This window comes from Tupaia chinensis, unplaced genomic scaffold, assembly GCF_000334495.1.
Source record: "Tupaia chinensis unplaced genomic scaffold, TupChi_1.0 Scaffold000061_1, whole genome shotgun sequence".
In the NCBI taxonomy this organism is placed as follows: domain Eukaryota; kingdom Metazoa; phylum Chordata; class Mammalia; order Scandentia; family Tupaiidae; genus Tupaia; species Tupaia belangeri.
In genome coordinates, this window is record NW_006159519.1 from 3239086 (window position 1) to 3258449 (window position 19364).

A 19364-nucleotide genomic window follows, 5' to 3' on the forward strand; every position below is an offset into this window, starting at 1 on the left:
GTCCCTCTCTGGTCAAATTTAAATAAATAAATAAATGACTGATTTAAAAAAATTCAACAGATGAAAAAGTGGAAAATTATCTGTTGATGTATATGGTAATATCTTTGTATTAATATGCAGTGTATTCATGCTGGGAATATTCATCTTGTATGCTGTAAAAATGTGTAGCAATTAAACATTTTTAAAAATAAGAAAACTTGATAAATGGTTCATTTTATATTTTCTATATCTGACCAAACTTGGAAAAAATGAATAAACACTATATTTACAAATGTTTACCAATGAGAAAACAAAAAATATTCTATTACTATCCAAGTTTCAGATGAGTCAGGAAGACGAACATTAATTTGAGAAAGAAAGGCATGGCCGAGCACAGACCTCTGCCCTTCAGCATGGACCCCAGTCAGCCCCGGGTACGAAGCCATGCTCTAGGGTGGAGCTGAAAGACGGAAAACAGCTCCTTTCCAACCATACATATGGACTAGTCTGCATGACCTTGAGTTGGGATTTTGTTTTTGACAGTGATAGAGAAATACATTCCTTTTACTCAAGCCACTTGTGTTTTCTGGTACATATAGACTAACCTAATCCTAACCCATACCAGGGATGACATAGAATTCCTTCATACCTCAAAAGTAACTGCTTACTCATCTCGCCTGTCTGTCAGGTAGACCTGAGAACAGTCACAGAACGTCCAGCCATGAGCTGGTTCAATACTCTGAGACTGAGTCATAGGTCCACACTGAGAAGACATTGAGAAACAGTCACACATCGCATGACCTCGGAAGGAAGGCGTGGGCCCTCGGGGCTTCAGGGCAACAGAACTATTTATAGCCAAGATCAAATACATGATCTATATACAGATGTTAGAAAAATTTGGCCCTGAGTTAGCTTGCTAGAAGTTTCTGGAGTCTAGCTCCATGGCCATCTTATGTTCTTATCTTGGTCCCCTGGTCTTAGCACGAGCACAGTGTCTGTTTCAGAGATCAGGAGGTGTATGTCCCTGGCCTGGCAGGACAATGTGGGGGTTTTTCCAGCTTGGGTTATGATTTTGTAAGAACAGGGATTACAGCCTGCTGTCTGAGTTAATATTTGTGTTTCATTGATTAGTTTCTTATTGCTGCTATAGCAAATTGCCACACACATAGTAGCTTAAGTAGCTTAAGTAACAGACAGATTCTCTTAGAGCTGGGAGGTCAGACATCCTAAAATGGATCATTTGGCTGGAGGTTCTGTGGAGAATCTGTCTCCTTGCCTTTTCTGGCTTCTGCAGGCTTCCCATGTGGCTTGGCTGTGGCCCATTCTCCATCTTCAGAACCAGCAGTGGGCCTCTTCCAGTCTCTGTGCCCATCTGCTTTCATCCTTACATCGCCTGCTGTCTGACTCTAATTTCACATCCCGTTCCCCTTCATGGAGCATTGTGATTATTTTGGGTTATCTGAATCATCTAAAATATTGGGTTGTTGGAAAAGTCATGACACATCTTTGCATAGAAAAGCACATCATGATTTTACCAACAACCCAATAAAATCCCCATATCAAGATGTTTAACTTGGTTGGGACCAGCAGTTGGCGTAGTGGCTATGTCACTGGACTCCCATGTAGTCGACCATGGTTCAAATTCCAGATCTGGTGGCTTAAACTCATGCCAGGTGCATGTGCATGCGTGCCCAAGATCCTGAGAGAATGGAGGAGAAGGGATTGTGATATGGTCATCTCCTCTAGGAGGTGATTTCTCCCTTTCTCCCTTTCTCCCTTTCTCCCTTTCTCCATTTCTGTCTTTGTCTTTCTGGTGAGTGCACATGCCCTATAGCAAAATAAAGCCTTTCAAAAAAAAAAAATACCAAAAGATGTTTGACTTGGGACCAGCAGATGGTGTAATGGTTCTGTCATGAAACTCCCACTTAGCTGACCACAGTTCAAGTCCTGGACCCAGTTGCTTAAATCTCACACAGGGTGTGTGTATGGCTGTGACCAAAATCCTGAGAGGGGGCTGGAGGAGAAGGGATTGCAGTGTGGCCATCATCCCCCCTGGGAGGTGATTTCTTGCAGAATTTCTGTCTCTCTATCTCTCTGGCAAGTGAATGTACCCTATAGCAAAAATATCTCTCTCAAAAAAAGAAAAAGAAAAAGAAAAAAAGTTTATCTTAGTCACAGCCACCAATTGTTTTTGCCATACAAGGCAACATATTCAGAGTTCCAGAAATTAGAGTGTAGACAACCTTGGGAGATGACTATTCAGCTTACAAACACCAAGGTCAACATAATATCCTTGTAGCTGCACTTACCAGTCTGTGTTTCCCAGATTACTAAATAGCTTCCTCTACAAGCCTACAATATCATCTGAATTTTTGGCCATTAACACGTTTGTCAAGAGACTGCTATTAAAATAAATACACCACTTGCCTTAATGTTCAAGGCTGTCAGCTGCTGCTCAGATTTCCTGTCAACCTGCCACTCTCCTGGAGATGAGAAATAGCTGGAAGCCTGCTCCACTTCGTGAGGGTGGAGGTGGATGTAGAAAGTTGTATTTGTGTGTAAGTCTGCACAGGGCACTGCTGCGGAGGCACTAAGCAAGGTGTGCCTCCTGTGAGGTAGCCGTGAGTGGGTGCAGGGATTCGGGGGCAGAACTCAGAACGGGACAGAGGTGTTAGATGGATGTGTGAAAACAGAATCTTCCTGGAGGGTTTAGAGCTAGTATGGTCATAAGCAGCTAACATTAACTCAACTTCTATTATGTGTGAATGTGGTTGATTATTGGTTCCAGTTCTTCATCATTTCCTCCCATTTGAATCTCTGTCCTTAGCCATATCACTTTGCAGTTCCTCCTTTAAAGACAATTTATTTCCCTGGGCCTTCATGTTGGGCTTGCCCACATCACTCATGGGGTTAACATGACGTCACCAGATGAGAAAGAGGCCCACAAAGCACTTCTTTGTCTGGGTTTGTCCTCTTGTGCTTCTGCCACAGGAATAAAATAATATTCCCGCTGAGCCCACTGGCCCAAGGAGGAGGAGAGAAACATGGCACATGCCCAATGCAACCTGCCACTGAAAGTTGCCCCTGCTGATCGGCAGACAGATTAGAAACATTTATTATTGCTTGCAGCTGAGATTCAGGGGACTGTTCATGTCAGGTAACCTATTTCCTAAGTCAAAATGTGTGTCCTAAGGTCCCATCTCCTCCAGCCTGCTACTTTTCATCTTAGTTTTCCCATTTTTGTTTCTTGTGAGTGTCATGATGTTATTTTGAATTTAAGATTGCAAAGTGACCTTCTATGGGCCTCCTTAACCCTTGCTGCACCTGGTACCCTAACCACACCAGAAAAGTAGAACACAGCCTAAGGGGTTTACATGTATTAATTCATCTAAAACCACCTTGGCTTTATAAAGTAGGTATTATATTCTCCTCACTTTGCAGATTAGGAAACTGAGACATTGAGCTATTAAGAAACTTGTTCCAAATCATTCAACCAGTAAGTACTGGAGCTACAATTTGAAAATTTGAATTAGATACTATGTTGACTTAGTTCTTAAGTACAAGATTTTTCTTGGGCTATAGCCATCAGCATATGGCCCATTTTTAATTTGCTTTAAGATATTGAGGCCTTAAAGGATTTTTAATAAGTATGTCCGATCAGAAATCCACTGGGCCAAGACTATGGCAACCCAAGCTCTGATCCTCTACTACTTGTAATGCAAGCTTGTCTAGATCTAAACAAATATTTTCTTTGTCTGTTCATTACCGATATTGTCAAGGCCTGATCTGGTAAACAATATACCAGAGAGACAAGGAAATATGTCTAAAAGATAATCATGATATGACTCAACTGACAGCTTAGGGATGCCTAATGTCAGAAGATGGGCCGTATTTGAGATTTGTATAAGTAATAACTTCTTTCTTTGTTTCAAACTCCTGAAAATTAGTTGTTATTTATTTTTAAATTTTTTCGTTAATCTTTTTGTACAATTACTGTATATCATTACAGCATGCAAAACAAATTTTCCCAGCATCAACACACTGTATATTAGTTCAGTTAAAGAGATCGTCATACATGTTATCATCAATAGATAACTTTCTACTTTTGTATCCCTTAAAAAATGTTTTCATTATTTATTCTCTTGATATTATTTTTTGGAAAATTTTGGAAGGTGAATTCACAGGAGGATGGTAGAGGCCTAGGATGTAAACAGTCACCTAGAGATGAGAATTAACCCAAACTATGGGCCTGAGCATAGGTACTGGAGATGGGGCTATTCATGAGCAAAAAGTCAACAAAGAGTGGAAGGAAAGCCAAGAAGTTTCCTCCATTTGTAGGTTTAAAAAACCAGAAGCTAACAAAGCTGCAGAGAACCAAAAGGAATTTAAAAAAATATGGAGAATCAATGACCATAGACTACAAGGATGAAGATTTCAAGATGATATGTGGCATCTACCTTTCATTAGTGGCTGGTTGTGAAAAGAAAAATCCTGAAAAAGTGCTGCTAATAAGATTATGGTGAAATGGTTTGAATATATCTCCCAGAACCCATGTGTTGGAACCTGATTCTATTGTCTGTATTGTAAAGATACTAAGTGAAAACTTAATTCGTGAAGTTCCAGCATAGGCCTCATGTACTGTGATTGGTTCGTGGAGATTGTGTCACAGAGGCAACAGCATCATGGGTAGATTAACAATGGCTCACAGGATCCAGTGAGTTCTAGCTCCTATGAGTAGGGGTTAGTTTTTCACGAGTGGACTGAGATCGTTCAGGAACTCCCTCCTGCCCCTTTTACTTTCTCTTTTTCTTTCTGCACAAGCTCCATTACTTCTGTTCTTCCACTGGATATGCTGAGGCCTAGGGCTTCGAACTTCCCAGCCACCAGACTGTGAGTCTGTAAGTAAACCCAGGCTCAGCGTGTTTCTGTTAGCAGTACAAAAGTGAGCTAAGACATATGGGAAGTTTCAAGGGAGTGCAGAGCAGGGGAGACTGTTTCTACTGCTCAGTCTTGGATGATGATGATAACAATGATGATGATGATGCTAATAAAGATGTCAATCAGTGTTTTTTGAACATCTGTTGAATTAAGCCCTTCATAAAGTTGCTCAACTTAATTTTTTGATGCAATTCTGTGCAGGAGGTAATATTGTCTGGTTTTACAGATGCAGGGTTTGAGACTTAGGTTAAATTATTCTCTAAAGTCACAGGGGTAGCTAGAGATAGAGAACTAGATTCCAATATAGAAAGATTGACTTATGAACTTTTTGTTTTAAGAGAGAGATTTTTGCTATAGGGTGTGTGTGTTTGTCAGAGTGACAGAAAGCTAGAAATGACCCCCTAGGGGATGGTCACGCTGCAATCCCTTCTCTTCCATTCTTCTCTCAGGATCTTGGGCACACACGCACATGTGCCTAGCATGAGTTTTAAGTCGCAGAGTCTGGGATCTGAACCGCAGTCAACTATGTGAGAGTCCAGAAATGGAACCATTATGCCATCAACTGGTCCCAAATTATTAGCTCTTAATAAATCTACAAATGAACAAATAAGGAAATTCTTGAAAGAGAGGAAATAGTTACTGTTTTGGGAAAGGAAATCATAGGTGCGGTTTCCCCTGGGATTTCGGCTGCGGATAAAGGGCCACATGCATGGCTGACCAATGAGGGAATCTATGTCATACGTGACCGAAGGTAACACGTCTAGCCCGCGATGGCACATCTCTCTGAACCAAGTTGAGTGCGTTAGGGACCTCAGTTTTAATGTTGCTGTTACTGTGTTGATTCAGCCTGCCCAAGAGAAGCTCTCTCTTCTGCATCTTCTCTCTTCTTGACACACTCCGTTTGCTTCCAAGAATGCATGCTTGTGTGGAACTAGGCTGGCCAGGGCAGGGCAAGGAAAACTTTCTCCAGCTCAGGAGGGGAAGCAGGGAGATCTCCCCAAGACATGGGAAGTACCAGGACTACAGTAGCAGAGTAAGCCAGAAGCAGCACAGAAAAACAGTCTAGAGAAGTCAGAGGTGATATACAAATCAAATATTTAAAATCAGAAAACCGAGGCCAGGAGCGAACTTGACAGTTACTTGGGAAGGTAACTGGCATTCAGCGTGGTGTTTTGGTGCTGGCTTCCATGAGCCTGGAGGCATTGTGCGTGGGTGTATTGATTCTCAGTCAGGGACCAGCATGGCCTGGCACTGCTGGGACAGGGGCCAAGGTGGCTCAGTGCTGTTTGATGGGAACCTAAACACTGGGTCTGCAGCTTGCCAATCCTTCCCTCTGGAAGCCTGCCCTTTAAACCACTAGCTGCTGCTAGAATCCAGGCCCTAAATGAGCAGGCAGTGAGAAACCACAACGCAGTAATGGCATCTGATCATGAGGATCTCCTGTAATTTACAGGTATGCTTTGGCCTCTTTCAGCCAGTACCACCAGCCTAGAACCCCAGGCACCAACGAAGTCCACGCGACCCCTGGCTCTGCACCACTCTCCCCCGTTGAATAGGCCCTATTCTGCAGTCTATCAATTCTACTGGCTTCACTCCTGTCACCCTCAGCAGTATGCATGTCCTATGTGCAGAAGCAAGTCCCCACAGGACAATGGAGCCATCTTTAAGGGAACAGAGGTGACACAATTCACCTCTGGTCAACCTGCTATTTGCCTTTTGTCTCTTAAATTAATCCCTGGTCCCATTTATACACTGACTTGTACTCAAAAACTGAGCCATAACAGCCAAGTTTTCTAGGCTCTCTTGCTAACTCAGTGCATCCAGCTAATGAGTATCATCTACAGGAGGCTGGCTGGCAGGTGGAAGGCAGGCACAGGCCAGGAATTTCTCTTTCCCAGTTCTTCTGCATTGAGCTGAGACTTTCCTCCACATTTCCAGCTCCCTTCAGACACCCACTTTCCATGTCCCAGGTCCACAGCCAGTTCCTGATGGGGACCCAGCGTGCACTGATCAACTCAGGCTCCTGAGCTCTGGTAACGTCGTCTCCCCCCTGGGCTTCTCCCGCCCTGGAGGTGACAACAACTTTCTACTATTATGAAATCTTGGGGTTTCTTCACAATCCCCTCTTTGAATTTGCAGCTACTCTAATATGTCATGTTTAAGTCCCTTCACTTATTTCTTCCCTGGGGACAGAGAGGCAACACCTCCATTAGGGTCTTCATGCCACGACTCACTCTGTCTCTGCCCACTGATGCATGAGTGTGTGTGCTCAGGGAGTCCTGGTATATGAACTCAGAACCCTCCCATGTGAGTCCAGTCGGGCTCCTGTTGGCCATCAGTTGACCCTAGCCTTCAATAATTTTATAACTATTCTCCTGTTTTAAAGTCTCTCTATTTCATGAACCTACCTGACACTACTAAAAGGTAACTTTGGAGTAGGGAGAAGGAAGGGGAGCAGAGAGAAGATTGCAGAACATTGTAGCAGACTTTGAAGCTGCCAGTTTCACTCCAGGGCTGGTCCTGACACAGCTGGGTGGGCAGGAAGCAGAATAGGGCCATCTGAGTCTCCAACTTCCATGTCACTCACTTCTGTAGCATGCTCAGTGCTCCCTACCACCACGGAGTCCAAGTTTCCCACAGGTCACCTTCTGACTATATACATGATCTAGAAATGCCTGTTTTCAGGAATTTTTTTTTAAGATTCAAATACTGTCATAAAACATCTTCATTACAATAAAAATGCAAATACGAAGTTGCATTCTACGCACATCACACGGGGCTACAGAGACATTATTCAAATGTGTTCAGGACAATTGCTGCACATGCACTTGTGGGCTGATGGGGACACAAAAATAGCACAGTCCATTAAAAGAAAAAAAAGATTCTTTGGTAACAAAATAAGTGACTGTTCCCTTTGTTCTTTTTATGTCTGTGTATGTGTGTGTATATATATATATACACACACACACATACACATACACCAGCCCCCTCACCAGACTCTTTGCAGATCTGCAGTTTTCTAGGAAATATCAGGGGCCAGCACGATGCAGCTATAACATGGGGACTCGGGCACGGCACATGGCCCAGGCAAGGAGGAGCACTCAGGGCCACCTCCCCCCTCACTGCCTCCTCTTCCCCCACCCCTGGTCACTTTACCTGCCATTGCCAAGCACATGAGCTGGGTTTGCGGGTGCTCTGGGCCCGTCTGAAGAAATGTGGCACTGTCGGAAGGGGCAGATAACTGGGTACTTGACAGAACAAGTTGTCAATGACTAGATGTTTTCAACCACCCGATTACGTTATAAATGGAGGTGTCAGCCTCAGGAAAACTAAGTGACTTGCCCGAGTCCCTCAGGTGATTAGAAATGGAACAAGAACTGGGGATGCTCCAGTCCAAGTACTTCACACTCTGATCGGTATAGAGCTGAGTCTAACAAGGGCGGGTCTTTCCCTTGAATTTAAATTCTCTGTCCTCACAGAGACACATAGGAAGGTTCGCCCTAAGAAGCTGATGTGGTGGAATTCACAGAGAACCAGACAAACACTGGGGGGTCTTCATGCTGGTTCTTCCCAGCTGGTTCTACATGAGGGAACTGGGTCACGCTGTACAATGTCTCTGGGGTCAGTGTCCTCGTTAGAAAATGAGCATAAAGACACCAATCGTAACAACTGCCCAGGATGACACACTGCCAACAGGAGTCAATATCTACAAAAACGTAGATGGTATTACACGTTCACAGATGTGGGGAGGAAGTACGGATTGGCAGGTGCATCTGAGATGCTGGACAGTAACATGGTCAGTTTCCAGGCCAAGTGCAGCCTCTGTTGTGACTACGCAGCTGCACTGCGACAGCACAAAAGCAACACTAGACAATTGTTAGGTGCCTGAATGCGGCTGTCTTTCAGTAAACCTTTACTTATAAAATAGGCAGCCTATTGCGTTTAGTCTATTGGCCATAGGTGTCCAACCCTGAATAAAGTCCTCCCTCTTTATTCAGTGAATTGTCACGAGAAGAATGTCCCAGCCTCTCCATCTCCCTTCCCTAACCCAGGGCTTGCTGACTCAACCCAAGCCTTATTTTGGGAGCACAAGCTTTTTAAAGCAAAATAGAGCTCACCAGAGGGGTTTAAAACACAGACATCTGTACCAGGTATAAAAGCCACAAGCACAAATAGAACCACAGCCCGCCTGCTTCATAAATGTATATATGCCTGCATTTAGGCGTCCAGCTCTCTGTGGGTGTGGACGCTGCCTTAGTGCAGGTGGAACTCTGGCTCTTCAGAACATTTCCAGCCTTCTCGTCTGTTTGATCCCCAAGCTGATCCCTTAACACCTGGATCCCTGGGATAAGAAGGTACTTTTGTCCAGGGGTCAAGATTATCCTTGCATTTAGGGAAGTATTGTAGGGAAGGGGGATATAGCAGTGGATTTCACATCAATCTCAGGCTGGATAGAAACCTGAGCATCAACATTCTTACTTCCCAGCTCTAGCTTTCTGAAGCACATTCACATCAATTTTCACTTAGCACTATGAGAGTGTGAGAGAGCTTGACATTCGAGAGGGACAGGTAACCACCTACTGTCACACGCATGACTGGCTGCAGGTCTTGGCTCGGATGAGCTCAGGTGCTCTGTCTGATGCTCTTAACAGGGCATGCTCCCCTCAGCCCAAGGGCAGGTGCAGCCTGGAGTCCTGGGCATGGCCACAGAGCGGTCCTTTAGCCATGGCTGTGCTTCTCACCAATTCCTTGCCTGAGTATCACAGTCAGTCTTTAAAGATAATACCTCCTTCTCCCCTTGAAGGAAATCATGTCTGTTATCACAAAATGAGCAATAGTTTCAATGCTTTAGTATTGGAGGGGGAACTTATAAACCGATTTTCAGAAGTACTCAAACTGCACAGTGCTGGATCGATCATTTTGCGGGCCATGGATGAGTTACGCATGTGTGAGTGAGCTGGGATTGGAGATGTTCCCCAGGCTGAAAGCATGACGTGGGAGCTGTCTGGGATTCCCATCGAAATCTATGGTGGGGTGACCTGCCATGAAGAAGCCAGGAGCTGCAGCTGACCTTAGAAGGAGGATGAAGACGGGTGAGACTGCACAGGGTGGCTGGGACAACCCAATCAAGCAGCTGACGAATATGCTTCAGATAACCAAGGTAACCAACCAAGAATGCAGATAACATGTCTACGGACAGGTACTCCGATCTACCTAGAGGAGAAGAGATGCCTGTGGAACAAGTCAAGGATAAGCTTGACCACTGGACAAAAGTACCTTCTTATCCCAGGGAGCCAGATGTTGAGAGATCCACTTGGGGATCAGACGTGAAGGTTGGAAATGTTCTGAAAACAGCCAGAATTCCACCAGCACTAATGCAGCATCCACACCCACAGAGAGCTAGAGTCTGTCACCTGTTTCCGGCATCCAGTTAAGCCTGCCTGAGTTGCAGTCTACACTGGGACACGTGGAGAGGAGACAGGCTAAGATTGTGTCCTGTGGCCAATGAGCACTTATTACCATAAATAGAATTCCAATACAAAATTTGTCAAGTACTACTTATACTTAAAATTTCTCGTGATTGTAATCCTCTCAATATTTGCTGCTTTACTTAAATCCTGTGGTTTATGTGTGTTTAATCCTTGCTTAGAGAAGAAAGGATGTTCTGATTTAGAAAGCCGAAGGCATCTTCCTTTAGGGACCTTGTCATATATTCTGATTCCTGAGAATATTAGAATTTAGGACCACGTGACCTAAAACAGGCTTTTATGACTTGGGTAAGCCAACTAACCATCCCATGAAGTATTGTTTCTCTGAAAAGTTGTTCCAGATAACTGATTTACAAATGGCTGCTGTCTCAGAAGCTCATTTTTTGTTTGTTTTGTTTGTTTTAGTTTTGCAAAGGGTGCATGTGCTTGCTGGGGACAGAAAGGGAGAAAGAAAGGGAAAGTGAGAAATCACGCTGTAAGGAGATGGTCATGCCACAATCCCTTCTTCATTCTCCTCTCAAGATTTTGGGCATGCCCGCACGTGCACCTGGCATGATTTTCAAGCCACTGGGTCTGGCGTTGACACCACTCAGTCAGCCATGTGAGATCTTGTGCCTTAGCCACCATGCCACCTGGCTGACCCAAAATCTCATTTTTAAGTTGGAGACTTCTGGTCTCTGACCAAGGGTGTGTGTGTGTATAAATATCTCCCAAATCTCCTTACTGCCCCACAAAATGATAAGCAGTCATTGTTCTATTTAAAAAGAATAAAAGCTCCCCTATAAATATATGCCCTTTCTCCCATTACTTCCTATCCCCTGTCAAATGAAAAATTGTTTGCCAGAAACAAATGCTTTCTGCAGCACCTTCGCCTCGCAGCCCGCTGTGTTCCCTGGAGAAATCCGCAGCGTCACCCTGGGTTCGTTTCTACTGTGTGGTGTGAACGGGATCCCTGGAGCTATATTGCTTTTCTAGTTTGAACAGCAGCAGAAGTGGGAAGGAGGGGGCTCGTGCAGTTGTTTCCAGACCACATTCCTGATCGAGAGATGGGCCCCTCCTCCTTTCTGTGAGTAAGGGTCTTCATGCACTTGAACCCCCACTATCCTCAACCCCATCACATCAATTAAGGCGACAATGGGTCAGTCCAGTGGGTCTGACTCAGCAGCCTGAGACCATTTTGACAAGCTGATCTGACCCTACACTTTCTCCTAAGTGAGTCTTTGTTGCTGGGAGGTAAAAGGAAGAAAGGGATTTTAGGAAAACATGTACCACAAATACACCAAATCCTGGGACCAGTGTAATGGTTATATCACTGGACTCCTATGTAGTTGACCACAGTTCAAGTCTCGAACCTGGTGGCTTAAAACATGCTGGGTGCACGTGAGTGTGTGCCCACAATCCCAAGAAGAGAATGGAGAAGGGATAGTGGCATGGCCCGCTCCCCTGGAGGGTGATTTCTCCTTTCCTGTCTCTGTCCCTCTCTGTCTCTCTATGTACCCTATAGCAAAAGTCTCTCACAAACAAACAAGCAAAAATCCCCGGGAGCCAGATGTTGAGAGATCCACTTGGGGATCAGACGTGAAGGTTGGAAATGTTCTGAAAACAGCCAGAATTCCACCAGCACTAATGCAGCATCCACACCCACAGAGAGCTAGAGTCTGTCACCTGTTTCTGGCATCCTGTTAAGCCTGCCTGAGTTGCAGTCTACACTGGGACACGTGGAGAGGAGACAGGCTAAGATTGTGTCCTGTGGCCAATGAGCACTTATTACCATAAATAGAATTCCAATACAAAATTTGTCAAGTACTACTTATACTTAAAATTTCTCGTGATTGTAATCCTCTCAATATTTGCTGCTTTACTTAAATCCTGTGGTTTATGTGTGTTTAATCCTTGCTTAGAGAAGAAAGGATGTTCTGATTTAGAAAGCCGAAGGCATCTTCCTTTAGGGACCTTGTCATATATTCTGATTCCTGAGAATATTAGAATTTAGGACCACGTGACCTAAAACAGGCTTTTATGACTTGGGTAAGCCAACTAACCATCCCATGAAGTATTGTTTCTCTGAAAAGTTGTTCCAGATAACTGATTTACAAATGGCTGCTGTCTCAGAAGCTCATTTTTTGTTTGTTTTGTTTGTTTTAGTTTTGCAAAGGGTGCATGTGCTTGCTGGGGACAGAAAGGGAGAAAGAAAGGGAAAGTGAGAAATCACGCTGTAAGGAGATGGTCATGCCACAATCCCTTCTTCATTCTCCTCTCAAGATTTTGGGCATGCCCGCACGTGCACCTGGCATGATTTTCAAGCCACTGGGTCTGGCGTTGACACCACTCAGTCAGCCATGTGAGATCTTGTGCCTTAGCCACCATGCCACCTGGCTGACCCAAAATCTCATTTTTAAGTTGGAGACTTCTGGTCTCTGACCAAGGGTGTGTGTGTGTATAAATATCTCCCAAATCTCCTTACTGCCCCACAAAATGATAAGCAGTCATTGTTCTATTTAAAAAGAATAAAAGCTCCCCTATAAATATATGCCCTTTCTCCCATTACTTCCTATCCCCTGTCAAATGAAAAATTGTTTGCCAGAAACAAATGCTTTCTGCAGCACCTTCGCCTCGCAGCCCGCTGTGTTCCCTGGAGAAATCCGCAGCGTCACCCTGGGTTCGTTTCTACTGTGTGGTGTGAACGGGATCCCTGGAGCTATATTGCTTTTCTAGTTTGAACAGCAGCAGAAGTGGGAAGGAGGGGGCTCGTGCAGTTGTTTCCAGACCACATTCCTGATCGAGAGATGGGCCCCTCCTCCTTTCTGTGAGTAAGGGTCTTCATGCACTTGAACCCCCACTATCCTCAACCCCATCACATCAATTAAGGCGACAATGGGTCAGTCCAGTGGGTCTGACTCAGCAGCCTGAGACCATTTTGACAAGCTGATCTGACCCTACACTTTCTCCTAAGTGAGTCTTTGTTGCTGGGAGGTAAAAGGAAGAAAGGGATTTTAGGAAAACATGTACCACAAATACACCAAATCCTGGGACCAGTGTAATGGTTATATCACTGGACTCCTATGTAGTTGACCACAGTTCAAGTCTCGAACCTGGTGGCTTAAAACATGCTGGGTGCACGTGAGTGTGTGCCCACAATCCCAAGAAGAGAATGGAGAAGGGATAGTGGCATGGCCCGCTCCCCTGGAGGGTGATTTCTCCTTTCCTGTCTCTGTCCCTCTCTGTCTCTCTATGTACCCTATAGCAAAAGTCTCTCACAAACAAACAAGCAAAAATCCCCAAAAACATCAAATCCTTAAAATTAAGAGTAAACAAAAAAGAAAAGAAGATTAGCACTTCTCTCCTAGCGGAGTCCCTCCAAGAGAGAGAAGCCAGGAATTAAAGTCTCGGTTGCTCCCTTCTGGCCTCACTCCGGATGTGCAGACTCGCTCTCACCACGTCCTAATCTGACTTCAGTCAGGGCCAGTCAGGGCCCTGTACTTCTCAAGTCCCTAGGCCTACATTATTTTTCCACAGAGGGCTCCATAGAATACAAAGTAAACAAACCCTGGGCATGCTGGAAGGTCTTATTAATTAGAGATAAATAAAAGTAGCATAATCTGCAAAGGTGTTTCGGCTCAGACAGGATCAAAAAGGACTTGTGGATCTCTCCTTGAGGCAAAACAAGGTGGTGACTCAAGGGCATTGGCTGAGGGAGATGATTGTGTGCTCGAGAGGCCAGGAGTGGGACTGGAGGCTGAAAGGTCAAGATTGCCATCCATCCAGAGCCCAGTATCTGTGATGTAACAGAGCAGATGGAGGGGCCAGCAGGTGGTGTGATGGTTAGGGTGGTGGATTACCACATGGCCAACTGCAGTTCAAATCCTAGACCTGGTGACTTGAAAATCACACCAGGCAAGTATGTGCATGCCCAAAATTCCAGGAAGAGAATGGAGAAGGGACTGCAGCATGGCCATCCCCCCCCACCCCAGAGTATAATTTCTTACTTTCCCTCTGTCTCTTTCTACCTGGCAAGTGTATATGCCCTATGGCACAAAACAATAGCAACAGCAAAAAATTGAGTATATGGAAGTTGAGAGAAAGCTCACAAGCGAATCCCAGCTGAACCACTGGTATATAACAGTTGTATGACCTTGGGATGACATTCATACTGTCTAAAGCTCAGTTTCTTCATGTACATAAATAAATATATATTAAATATAGTTATATATAATATATTTATATATATATGTACATATACATACATCGAATAGTAGTATTCTACCAGGTTCCTATTATTTTGTGATAATCAAGTGAGAAAATGTATTAAAAATGCTATGAAATCTGGAAATTGCAATACAAATAAGGAGTTTGTACACATTTTAATACTGTTTATAAGGGACCTAAGCAAGCTAGGTGTTAATAAGGCACTGGTTTCCAGTCTTTGGAAAAATAAATTCTCAATAAGATTATTATGAAGACTTGGCTCATACATAGGAAGTTGCTTCTGTGACGTACGAACCTGTTATTTTGGTCTGTTCCTGTTCATTAGTTGCGTTCCATAGCACTACTATTGGATACTTAGCATACACATTGACAAATGAACCATTGTTCTAATTTAATTAGATTTGGAATAATATTTTTAGCACATAATGACTTTCTAATTTGTAAATTTACATTTGGGTTTTTTTGAATTGGTATGGGTGAATAATAATAATCCTTCATAGTTACATAGCATTTCATGTTTACCAAACACGCTCACATATTTGAACTCATTTTATTCTCAAAAACTCTATGAAGTATGTAGAGCACGGATTTTTTTTCGAAGTTATATTAATGTATTTCTTCTATGAGAGAGAGAGGCAGAGAGACAGGTACCCCTAACAGGGTCTCCATGCCACAATCCTCCCACTTTCAGCCAGCCCAGATCATAGCACATGCACTCACTCCGTGTACAATAGAGAGGTCGCAGGATGTGAACCCAGGACTTCTGGATGTGCGTCTAGTTGTATTACTGCTGCACCACTGCATTGCCCTAAGTATAGATTATTGCATCCATTTTACAGATAATAAAACTAAGGCAGAGTATGGGGATTTCCAACGTCACAAAATAAGTGACTAGAACCAGACCTGGGACCCACAACAGCCAGTCTCCTCCCCATTATATAATGGCAACTGTTCCTGATCCTGAATCCCAAAGCACTGCCCTGTCCTTCCCACACGCCTAAAGCACTTTAGCTCAACTCTGGTTGGTGATTTTCATGAGTTCATGGCTTCACTGAATACCACGCAACAGTGATAACAGCCATTTCCTATTTGGGTGAAAGGCAAAGACTGAGGATGGAGTCAGGCCTGTCTGGATGAATGTTTGACTCCCAAGGTGATCAGTCACTCCATATTAGGCTACCAGAAACAAGGAGACCTTATTTTTTTTTTTTTTTTTTTTTTTTTTTTTTAAGAGGCCTTTTTTTTTTTTTTTTTTTTTTAATGGTTAAGATCATCCTGCCCAATTTATGTTTTTTTGTGTGATGCATGATCCAGTCATACATGTGAGGGAGAAAGTGGCCGAAACAGAGGTGGCTGTCTTGTATTATCTAATCTTGGAATGGACATACCACTATTTCTATTGTGTTCTGCTGGTTTCACAGAACAGCCCTGGTCAACATGGGAGGGGAGTGCCCAAGCGTGTAACTATGGCAGATGGGGATTGTGGGACCACCCTTGAGACTGGTCATCACACACAGCGTGAGTGTGGGGTACCAGTGGTATCATAGGCCCTAGTGGGGTAGAGGCAGTTATTAGAGAAACAATGATGATCTCTGGAGGCCAAGAAAACAGCAAGCATTACAGCTCTGCTCCTGTCGCTATACTAAGGAAGAATAAGAGAGAAGTTCTGTGGAGAAGCCTTCCCCACACCCAGGGAGAAAAGAGAAATCATGCACCGTGAGTATAAGACAGGCATCTTGTGTTCCTGAGCAGAAGAGGCCTGGGCAACTCCATGGCTTTGCTGAGAGAATGGGGCTTCAGAAGCATAAGGCCACTCTTGGCAATGCCAGCTACAGACCTGGTGTGGTGAAGCTGCCCACTGCACGCTGGCTACTCTGGCCACAGTTTACTCGTGGGCCTTTTAGGTAGACTGCCGCAGTGTAGCAACCAGGGCTCTTTAGAGAGACAGAACTACTACAATATGTATGTGGGTATGTGAGAGGGGGTTCATCAAAAAACTGGTGCATACTTCATGGCACTGAGATGTACCATAACAACCTGCCATCTGCTCTCTGGAGATCCTAGAATGATGGTGGTCTGGCTCAGTCCAGGTCCAAAGGCCTCAGAGGCAGGGAAGCCAACATGTAAGTCTCAGTTGCAGGCCGAAGCCTGAGAGCCAGGAGTGGGACGTGGGGTGGGTCTGGTATTCCAAGGGTTAGGGAGCCGTCAGCTCTGATGTCCAAGGCAGCAGCAGTTTAGTTGAGCTCTTGCAGAAGAGACCCACCTACATTCTGTATGTGTTCCCTCTGAGCCCCTCATTGAGTGGATGGTGCCCCCACCAAGGCTGATCTTCCCCACCTTGTCTGCTGAGACCCAGAAGCTAATGTCCTCTAGAAATACCCCCACAGACACCTCCAGAATAATGCTTTACCAGGTTTCTAGGTATTCCTTATGCCAGTCAAGTTGACATCTAAAATTAACCACCATGAGTAGCCACCGAAATGTTTGAGATGGATGAGAACTGTCTATAGTTCTGCAATCTTGCTACAAAATGATAAGGAAATCAAGTCTCAGGACTAATTCATCCCCACATTCAGACATCTGCTAAATAACTTTTTTTTTTTTTTAAGAAAGAAGGCATACAACAATTCACACACACTCTTCTGTAAATGGGATGAATTCTAGCTTTCCGTCCTTAAAGTTCATCCAATCAATCCTGTATAAAAATCTCACGTAAAGTTGATAGAACAATATCCTAAGGACAGGATTTCATAATCATCAGAGTGGGTTTTACATAACAGACTGCTCTGACCGATAGCTGCTCCACTTAGAGACCAAACCTAAGTGGTATCCCTCAGAGAAAAAGATTGCAAAGCTGATGGGATATTCAAGCAAAAGTGAAATGCTTCTCTACAATATTATAGTCAGTCCGCACATTTTGCATACCGCCAATTTCATCTATGAGAACCCATATTTAATATTCATCATGCCAATTTCTAAAGCTTCCATTGTTTATGGGATATAATGACGGCTAAAGCATTTGTTTTATTCATTAATATGACTTCATATTTTTAAAGCATCGCGCTCACTGGTTGGCATGTAGTAAACATTATGTGTGTGTTCAGCTTGAATTTTAAAAAAATGTATTATAACTTCCACTGGAGTGCTGTAGCCCTACCATGGCCGGAAAGTGAGTCCCAGAACAAGGCAACGTACTGCCCTCGAGGACAGTGTTAACTAACACACAAATAGAACCACACTGTTGAGGCTGTTGTGATTTTAAGTAAATTGAAGAATCCATGGAGGAGCTAATAGTCTAAACGAGAAGACTAAAGAGTGCATATGATGAGCGGCCTCTCAGCAAACGCTAGTGGAGGGCAGAGGACAGGTGCAGACCTGGCTCTGTTTTCCGTACGATGCCAGAGAAGCTCCCCTGAAATTCCGGAGGAGAGGATGAGCCTGACAAGACGAAGATTGCTGCAAAGTGATTAAAACAGGTTCTCTGCTCCACCGAGTCCAGGGGAAATGGCGATGATTGCTCTAGCATGTAAATTTCATCCTTAAGTCTTTCCGATCTAAAGTTTTATCAGTCGTGACCCCAGTGGCACACTCAGCTCCATATCCCGCGTTCCACAGCTCACATCCCCCTAACCGACAGACTATGTGCGTTACCAGCTTTTACTTCCCGTGCCATCACCTCAAGCCTTATGTGATCGTCCTCTTACTGAGTTTTAGGTGAGAAGTAACTATTTACATTCTTTATGTCCTTGAAACATTCTCCCCAAATAACTCCTCCTTGCCCCCTATCTCTATGGTAATCAGCAAGTCTCTCCCCCCCAGTGAGAGCAGCTGTGTCTAAACTACCCATCTGCTGTCTTTCTGGGGCTCTGCCATATCTGCTTCATGCCCACTTGCTAGTGTTTCACATTTCTATTTAGAAACGCTCTCCATACCCTGGTTATTTTTGGCTACTTATCAGTGTATATCATTGGCAGTCCAGGCAACTGCTGCTCTGTCCTGCCCCAAGCATGCCACAGTCTGCAAGCTGGGCCAGTACAGAAAAAGGTTGTAAAATTTAGAGGGTAAGTGAAGGCTTTTACATCTGATGCATTCCCCCACAGCGATGGGCTGGTGGTGCCGTGTCGAGGACAAGGGAGGGAATTGGAGTGTCAGCACCGGGGGCTCTGGCCACCTGTCTACAGAATGGAGACCCATGTTGAATTGTATGTACATACAGCCTGTTTTTCTTTTTATTGAGGTAAAACTCATATAATATCAAATTAATCATTTTAAAGTGATGACATTTATTACATTCAAAATGTTGCACAAACATCATCTCTGTCTAGTTGTAAAACATTTTATCACCTCAAAATAAAACCCCTTGCCCACTTAGCAGTCAGTTCCCATTTTTTCCCCTTCCCTCAGCAACCACCACTCTGCATTCTTTTACTATAGATTTACCTATTTTAGATATTTCAGATAAATAAAATCATACAATATGTGGCCATTTGTGACTGGCTTATTTTACTTAGCATAATGCTTTCAATTCATTCGTGGTATAGTATGTATCAGAAACTTACTCCTTTTTATGTCTGAATAATATTCCATTATATGGATATACCACTTTCTATTTATCCATCTATTTATTGATGAAAATTTAAGTTGTTTCCACCTTTTGCTATTGTGAATTATGTTGCCATTAATAAATCCATGTCAATATTTGCTTGAGTATCTGTTTTCAATTCCTTGGGATATATACCAAGGAATGGAGTT